Source organism: Nicotiana tomentosiformis, chromosome 3 (assembly GCF_000390325.3).
Source record: "Nicotiana tomentosiformis chromosome 3, ASM39032v3, whole genome shotgun sequence".
In the NCBI taxonomy this organism is placed as follows: domain Eukaryota; kingdom Viridiplantae; phylum Streptophyta; class Magnoliopsida; order Solanales; family Solanaceae; genus Nicotiana; species Nicotiana tomentosiformis.
The window spans coordinates 125,698,426-125,707,750 of NC_090814.1; positions in this window are offsets into that span (position 1 = coordinate 125,698,426).

Below are 9,325 nucleotides of genomic sequence, written 5' to 3' on the forward strand. Positions count from 1 at the left end.
TAAAATTCACATAGGATAGTTTCAGAGTGAACGTTTCGTTTGTGATACTTATGGGGGGTGCTTAAGAAGAATACAGTAACTTATGGGTATTAGGGCGATGCGATTTTATGTTAGGATGTCTTGTAGTGAGCTTTGGGTAAGGATCGTGGAGTTCTGACAAGGAGAAGTATCAACTTGAGGATAATTCAGAAGAAACTCGAAGTAAATAGGACAACTGGATAGTAGGCTAGAGCAGTATGGTAATGGCATGCTCTGTTCTTTTGGGTAATAATGATGTGGAGGCTTTACAGATGTTTTGGTGACCTGCTTGGCTTGGACGAGTTAGAGAAAATTAGTTCTGATAGCTTGATTAGGTGCAAATGGATTTTAAAGTATTCTTAATGGTTTCTACCATGGTTTGAACCGGATAGTTTCTACCAGTGTGGGGAACGTATTGTGTATTGTGATTTCCTTCTGTAAGGAAGCAAGAGGAAGGTTTCTAACTAACTGGGCATGTAAATTGCTAGTAACTCAAGATTGATAATGAGATTCCTGTGCTTGTCACATGATGGCATGATAGATGTGGTGTGGTGTGCGAAATTAAGATTTACATGTACAAGGTGGCAGTTCATTCTTGAAGGGAAGGTCACGAATCCTGGACAGAATGGTCAGTGTTATATATTTAGATGAATGTTATAATTACCCGGTAATCCCTGAGAAGGTTGCACAATTCAAAAGGGCATTGTGTTTTGATTTACGAATGTTCATTGGTATTGCGGTACTGACCTGGTTGATAGACTGCTGATATTCAAATTATTGTTATGTGGCACGGAAGAATTTTGAAAGTATTCCTAGTGGGATGATTGTGCCTGAAAGATGTGATAGCCATGCGAGTGCTGGAGTTGTGATCAGTTACGATGGTTCATGTGTACTTATTTGATTACTCATGTATGATATGCTTAGATTAGAGGCATGTGATCATTCCAGGCGGATTATGTTAGTGGCACATGAGTTGTCCGTGCGGGTCCAGATACTATAGCACGTGAGTTGTCCGTGCGGGTCCAAATATTGATACTATAGCACATGAGTTGTCCGTGCGGGTCCAGATATTAATGTGAGCTCTAGAAGAGCTGGTTACTGTTATTAAATTTATGTGTCTTGTTTCTACTATATATAATGAGCTTATAGCATTACACTTGTGGCGGTGCTTGTTGAACTTACAATACTGTTCTCTACTTTGAGACATCTTCCATTTTGGGTACAAGGTTGCGCAGTTGTGGATTGAGATGTATTTGTGTGGCATGTCAACGAGATAGTTGTGTTTAATAAAATAAGATCATTGGACTATCAGGTTTGATTACGGTATATTAGGAGGATAATATTGAAAGTCGGCTTAGAAAGTGATTATGGTTCTGGTTGGGGCGGGAGAGCTCCATGACTTGTCGATCTGATAAGATGTTATGTGATTTCGCATGTTTTTTTCATTATCAGCAGTGTGCGAAAGTTTTAGAACGAAGGTTTGTTTGATATGGGGTTTAATACTATTACCGGGTTACTTTGGAGTAGTTAATGTGATCGAAAATGGTGCTGCGAGCATGCGAGTTGTGTAGTATGTTAAGTGGTTATATCTGGGGCTATGGTTATGGCCTGATACAGCTTGTTCAGACTCATACAGCGTGTTGATGTGAGATTCAGGTCTTGAAAAGTAATTTTGAATGTTGGAAATTGAATTCCAAGGTTTATGGGCTAAGGTTGAAGTAATAATTTTTAATTATGTTGTGTTGTCAGGCCTATACAAATTACATAGAATAGGGCGACGTGGGATCACCCCCGGGTACGTACGTGGTAAGATGGAATAGTGATTTGATGGCTGGGAAACAACACTTGGCACGTTCAAGGACGAACGTATGTTTAAGTGGGGGAGAATATAATGACTCAGCCGGTCATTTTGAATATTACAGCCACGTTCTCCCATTTACTGCTCCATTTATGTTTTATAGTTGTATTATGACCTATCAGATTAGTTGGTTCGGGTCCGGAGAGATTTCAGAATGAATTGAGACACTTAGTCTCATAATGGAAAGCTTAAGTTGGAAAAGTCGACCAGATGTCGACTTATATGTAATCAACCTCGGATTTGAATTTTGATGATTCCAATAGCTCCATATGGTTATTTTGGACTTAAGAGTGTGTCCGGAAAAGTATTTGGACGTCTGTAGTGGAATTAGGCTTGAAATGCCAAAAGTTAAATTTTTGGGAAGTTTGACCGGGGGTTTGACTTTTTGATATCGGGGCCAGAATCCAATTCTGAAAATTGAAATACCTCGATTATGTCATTTATGACTTGTTTGCAAAATTTGAGGTCAATCAGACGTGATTTTATAGGTTTCGGCGTCATTTGTAGAATTTAGAAATTTCAAAGTTCATTAGGCTTGAATCTGTGTGCAATTTGTGGTTTTAGCGTTGTTGGATGTAATTTGAGGTTTCAACTAAGTTCGTATGAGGTTTTAGGACTTGTTGGTGTATTTAGTTGAGGTCCCTGGGGCCTCGGGTGAGTTTCAGATGCTTAACGGATCGAAATTTGGACTCGGTAAACTGCTGAAACTGCTGGTTTTTTGTCACTCGTTTCCTTTTACGCGATCGCGTGAGAAGGTTCGCGATCGCATAGGCTTGTTGAGGCAGTGTTGATTTTTGTACTTCGCAATCGCATGAGGTCAATGACGATCGCTTAGGTTGGGCCAAGTCTGTGCTATGCGAACGCGTGGGAAAGTGCCGCGTTCGCATAGGGGAACTTGAGAGGAAGTTGTTCCACGCGTTTGCTCTATGCGATCGCGTGAAGATTGCTGCAATCGCGTAGAGCTGGGATCCTGTGCATCGCATTCGCGTGAAGGACGCCGCGCTCGCGTAGGGTCTTTTCTGGGCAGTGGAAAATTGTGCTACGCGATCGCGTAGAGCAAATGACTGGGCAGAGAGTTTAAGTTCTCCATTTTTGCCGATTTGGAGCTCAGATTGAGAAGAATTTTGGGAGATTTTCAGAGAAAATAACGGGGTAAGTGTTCTTAACTCAATATTGGTTAAATTACCCGAATCCATGATTATTTTTAACATTTAATGGGTGAATTAAGTTGGAAAATTTAGAAAACCCTCTTGGTTTAAATTGAAGATTTGACGGTCGGGTTGAGGTCGGATTTTGGTAAAATTGGTATGGGTATACTCGTGGTTGAATGGAATTTCAGATTTTGTAACTTTTGTCGGGTTCCGAGACGTGGGCCCCACAGGCAATATTTTGAGCTAAATTTTGGATTTTGTTGAAAAAATAGTATTTTCTTATGAAATTAATTCCAATAACTTTTATTGACAGAATCGAATTATTTGTGGCTAGATTCGAGGCGTTTGGAGACCAATTCACGAGGCAAGGGCCTAGCGGAGTAAAGAATTACACAGTTTGAGGTAAGTAACACTTCTAATCTTGGTTCTGAGGGTATGAATCCCCGAATTGGTGTTATACAAAACTGTTTGGAGGTGACGCATACGATAGTTGACGAGCGTGTGGACGTGCACCATAGAAATTGTGAGTTGAATAAATTCTGTGAAGTTGTAAAAATTAAAGAATCATGTTATTATCTTAACATTTCCCACGTGTTAAAGAAATTGAGTTGAGACTTTTATTAAAGATCGTGTTTAGGCTACGTGCCAATATTTTTGAGACCCATGGGGTCGTGTTGCTATTGAATTAATTATTTCAAAAAATATACATTTCACACTCAGTCATATTCTTCCATTGTGAGGATATTTATGGGATCGAGATGCGCGCCGCAGCAAGCCATATTTGCTTTATATATGTTATCATTAAATGGATCGGGGTTGCCCGCCTGCAGCAGGCCATAATGGCTTTATACATTATTACTATATGGATCGGGGTTGCCCGCCTGCAGCAGGCCTTATAGGCTTTACTATTTTATGGATCGGGACTGCCCGCCTGCAGCAGGCCTTATAGGCTTTATTATTTTACGGATCGGGACTGCCCGCCTGCAGTAGTCCATAAAGGCTTTATATCACGCTTGGGCTGAATGAGCCCCTCCAGAGTCTGTACACGCTCCCAGTGAGCGTAGATGATTATATATATTCGGGATGGATTTTTTCAGGGCATGAACTTGCCTTACTTATTTATATTGTGACGAATTTACCTAGACATGGATCTTGTCCATATCAATTATATTTGGGGATAAAATTTTTAGGGATGGATTGGCCTTATGCGGTACTGAGTGACTGACTGTCAGTCGATGTATGTATATATATACGGGATGGAATATCCCTGGGCCGGATTGGCCATAGACAGTTCCGAGTGACTGAATGATTTATGACCAGTAATACATGAGGTCTTTCCACTGAGACGCCATATTCCTCATATCATGCAGTATTGATCTGTTTCACTTATACTGAGTTTAACTATTGAGCTGGAAAGCATGCCTACATTTCTGTACCATTATTTATACTGGACTGTACCTGCGGAGCTCGTCACTACTTTCAGCCCAGAGGTTAGTCTTGTTACTTATTGAGTTGGTTGTACTCATACTACACTCTGCACCTTATGTGCAGATCGAGGTGCTTTCGGACACGACGGCTGCTAGACGTCAGTGTGTTACCAGTTGGAGACGATCAAGGTAGCTGCCTAGCGTCCGTTGACCTTGTCTCTCTTTCCTTCAGTTATTATACTGTTCTATACTTTCATACAGTAATTTTTATCAGTCAGATATTGTATTCATATTAGATGCTTATGTACTCCGTGACACCGAGTTTTGGGAGTGTTATATTTGTATTTGTGAGATTTCTTACGCTGAATTTTATTTTATTTTTTTCAAATTTAAAAAATATGGTGGTTTATTAAGATTGTGGGCTTGCCTATTATTGAGATAGGTGCCATCACGACTGGTGAGATTTTGGGTCGTGACATCTGCGAACTCCAACTATTTCTATTCACAAAATATACCCTATTATATACATAAAAGCAACCTCATGTTTGCTTTTCTTACTAAAGTAAATTTATTTCTTCTACCCTATTATATACTAAAGAACAATGCAATTCACAAGTCTTCAGCCATGATTGATAATTTAAGGGGGGAAAGGAAGGAACCTATTTACTTATAATTAACCACCAATGAAATTTGGCAAGTATAAGTTATACTTACAAAACAAAGATTGCATCATAAAAAAGGAAGTACATATAAATGAAAAAATATCAATAAACTCCTTGAAAGAAAAATAGTAAAGCTATTGAACCTTGAGGAGGAAAAGAAAAGAGAATAAGAAATACTAACCTTTGATTTGTCCGGCACATATTACACAGGCATTTGGTTTACTTCATTCGCCGTCAACATCACCTGCTTCTTCCCTTTTTTCCATAAAAAATTTGAACTATAAAAAACACAAGAAATATCAAAAGAAAAATTAAACCCATTGAGAATTGAGATTTTTTGCGTTATACACCTACATGTATATGGTAACTGATATAAATGAAACATCATAGATTTTCTTTACACAACTCTGAAAAAGTGTAAGTTGTGACTTCTATGATAACAGCAACAAATTTTTCAAAGTCTTCTTCTATAAATATCCTAAAGTATTGTTGTTTTTCAATCAGTCCCGGTGACGTTTGAATATCTCAATATGTTTGAGAGAGATTAGTATCTACTTATGAATATTTCTCAGAATTGTAAGAGTCAACAAACATAATGGTTCCTCATACATTTGTATTCAATGGTTTGAGTTAATCATTTAGCTGTTTTATTTCTTTAATTGAATTAATTCATCAACCCATTGTGGGAATTAAACTGAAGTAAAACGGTCATTTAGAGAGTAAATTTAGAAGGTAATTTGGTCATTCAGTTTCTGAAGAATATTTTGGTAAAATAACATGACACCAATGTGTTCATACTTATAATATAGTATGATATAATATATCATAGTATATATTTATTAATTATTTTTTTAACAACGACTAACTTAATTTTCCAATAATTGGGAAAGTTACACATTTTCATTCTATTAAAAAAAATATACCCCTAACTTTTGTACTTGTCTGATACACTCTATGTTAACCTACTGACTCATAGGGGTCTTTACCATTATCTACCGTCTTAAATATGTTTTTCCCACGAATGGTTTTTTCACCGAAAAAATTAAAATGATACTCATGAGTTAGCTAATACGATAGAAGTATTTGAACCTTTTTAATTTTTAGGAATAAATGTTTAGTAGAATAAATCAAATATATACCAATAGAAATATATTGATTAAATAATCTCATTATTTTCTATTATAGTCCTCACAAACAATCTCATCCTAACTTGTCCACAAACCAAGCAGAAGTAAGACGCCAACAAAGGTGAAAGTTTCTTCCCAAAGCTACCACAGCCCACAGCGATTGGGAAACTATATTTGAAAGAAGAAGAAATTTGATAGAACCTTAGGGTCTACCAAAATGTACATAGAACCTCGTTCTCTATCAGATCCCAAAGAATACGCACAATAAGGGATAGGGAAATGACACAGCAGAGTTTTACGTGGAAAACTCCCAACTCACGGGATTAAAAACCACGACCTACACTTATAGGATTTCAACTTCACTAACCGAGCAACTTTTAGATTACGACCTATTGTAACTTAGGAATTAAACTCTTAATCCATCACTCACTTGTAATAACTCTATTACAAGCCTCTTTATAATAACAATATTACAAAGTTCACAACTCGACTAACTCTAGCCAAGACACAAACACAAGGTTTATGGTTTTACAATTGGTTTCCTACACAATGCTTCTAGCTAAGCTAAGTAGGAATTAAAAGTAAATCATTCTAACAAAGGTGCAACACAACTAGTGACATATAATAATACAATGCTGGAAACCGGTCCTTCGTTATGTTATTTTTTGTTCTTGAAGCCTGGAAATCACTTGCAAGATGGTAACACACTTGAGAGAAGATTTGATTAATTCTGGAATGTGCAAATGTATGTTTTCTTCATTGCTTCATATTAATAATATCCAAGTGATGTCACTTGGATGATGCAAGCAATATCCAGTACAAGGCATGTCCCAGAAAGTGGTTGCTGCACTGTTCACATTGTTGCGTGTGTGCAGAAGAATAGTTGCAGCAACTTTACAGCTGTGAGCAGTTAACTGGTACAATCAGCAGGGGAACTGATGTCCATTTGTTCCCTCTGACGTCTATTTGACTCTGATTGTTGGAACTTGTGGCCGAATTGAGACTTGTTGTTCTTGAGCCCTGAGGATGTGTAATAGTTTCCCCATCTGGTTCTTATCATTAAGTTTGTTAGATCATCAAAATATAATAGGGCACAAAACCTATCAATTTTTCCCTTATTGATGATGACAAACTTGTAATTGAAATTTTTCCTGAGAACCAATGTTCCATACAATAGTCACAACATTCCCCTTGAACCTGTTCCCCCTCTCAATCAATTTTTTCTTCTTTTGGCATCATAAAAATAGTAGTCACAAATAATAAGCAAAAAGAAGTCTAGCATATTTAACTCATGCTACATGTGTGCACACAAATATGGCTAAGAACAAAGTAGAAAAGCAAAATATGCATAGTAAGAGGACGGAAAACTTAGTAATTTTAAAATAAAAAGGGAGCAGGATTAGCAGTACTATTTGTTACACAACCATTCACAAAATAAAACAGCTTAAAAGTACCAGCCACAAAAAAAAAAAACAAAGAGACCAAGATATAGGACAGACAGCTTTGAACGGGACACTGGAAAGGAAAACTGTTTTAAGGAGCACTAGAAGGGGGAGGCATGGATGAAGAGGCAAGAGTTCGAAGGAGAATATCCATTCTGGCATTTGCAGATACTTGCTCGTTGAGCAGCCACTCCTTCAAATCCTCGACCTATTTTCTGAGATCTACATTTTCCTTAGACAAACGGGCAACCTTTGTGCCTTGTGCACTTTTGGAACTAGGTGCCTCCTGAGCCTAACTAAGCTGACCTTCAAGAATGACATTTCATGCCTTCAGCCTCCTTATCTCCTCAGTTGCAGCATTCTGAGCATCAATCAATTGCGAGATAGTGGAATTACTACCAACCCCTCCTTTCTTATCAATACACTTACACTCCTCTAAGGTGGTTTTGGAGAAGGTTTGCTTGCGAGTTCCCACTGTTGCTTTTTCCAAAGGGACGTTGAAGAAGTTAAACACCTTGGTGAGTAAGAACCTATAAGGTAACCCATGATTACCATCCTTAAAATCTGCTACTTTTTTCATGTGCTCTATCATGAGTCTAGACAGATTTATAGTAGTGTAGGCGTCCAGTGCTTTCATGAGGAACAGGTCTTCTCTAGACGTAATGGAACGTCGTTCTGTACGTGGGAGCAAGACCGTGTTCACCATCCCAAACAACAATTGATACACTGGCAGGAGGGCCTTCTTGTGCACCCGTTCCCCTTGTTATACAACATCATCCTTCAAAATAGCACTTCTGAAATTGGAAGAATAAGTCCCCTCAATGGATGAAATCCCTTCAGTAGGCACCCCCAGAATGTTCCCCAACACAGCCTCGTCCATCACAAAGTCTACTCCATTCACCTTCAAACAAATATTATCATCTTCCACTGTGAACATGTCGGCATAGAAGCTTCGCACTTCTTCCTCATACACCTTCGGGTTCTCATTGGTGAACAAGTGTGTCACTTTTGAAACTCACAGATATCAACCAGCTGACGCATCCCTGTCATATCTAGAATTTTAGGGGAAAATGTTCTGCCTCACAGAACCCTCTGTTTTCTCAGGTTTGCTCTGCGTTCATCCTTGGCCACACTTACTTTGGCCTTCTTGGAAGAACCAGGTTCCTTGTTGTCACCACCCTTCCTTTTCACAGACTTTCTCACACTTTTCTCTTTATTTTCAAACTTCTCAGACAACTTCTCACCCGACTTGTCTACCTCAACATTCTCAATTTCCACAACTTTCACATATGACTCTCTCCTAGGTTTTGGAACCACAGATTTCTTAGAGGACTTACAAATTAAGGAAGCATGTTCCTCATTCAACTCTTCACTTTCCACATCAACAATAAGTGTTGGAGGCACTTCTTCCTCATTCACCAGTTTTCCCCCTTTCGCTAACCTCCTCATTTTCTTCTCTTATTTGTTTTTCTTCAGAACACTTTCTAGGTCCTTCTTCTTTTGCAACCTAGTAGTGGGTCTTTATAGGGAACTCCTTTTTCACTTTGAGTAGCAATGAAGCTTGCTATCGGCATATCATCATAGTCTTCCTCACTATTTTTCTCTTCAGATAGAGATCTCATCTCAGGAATGACAAAGTT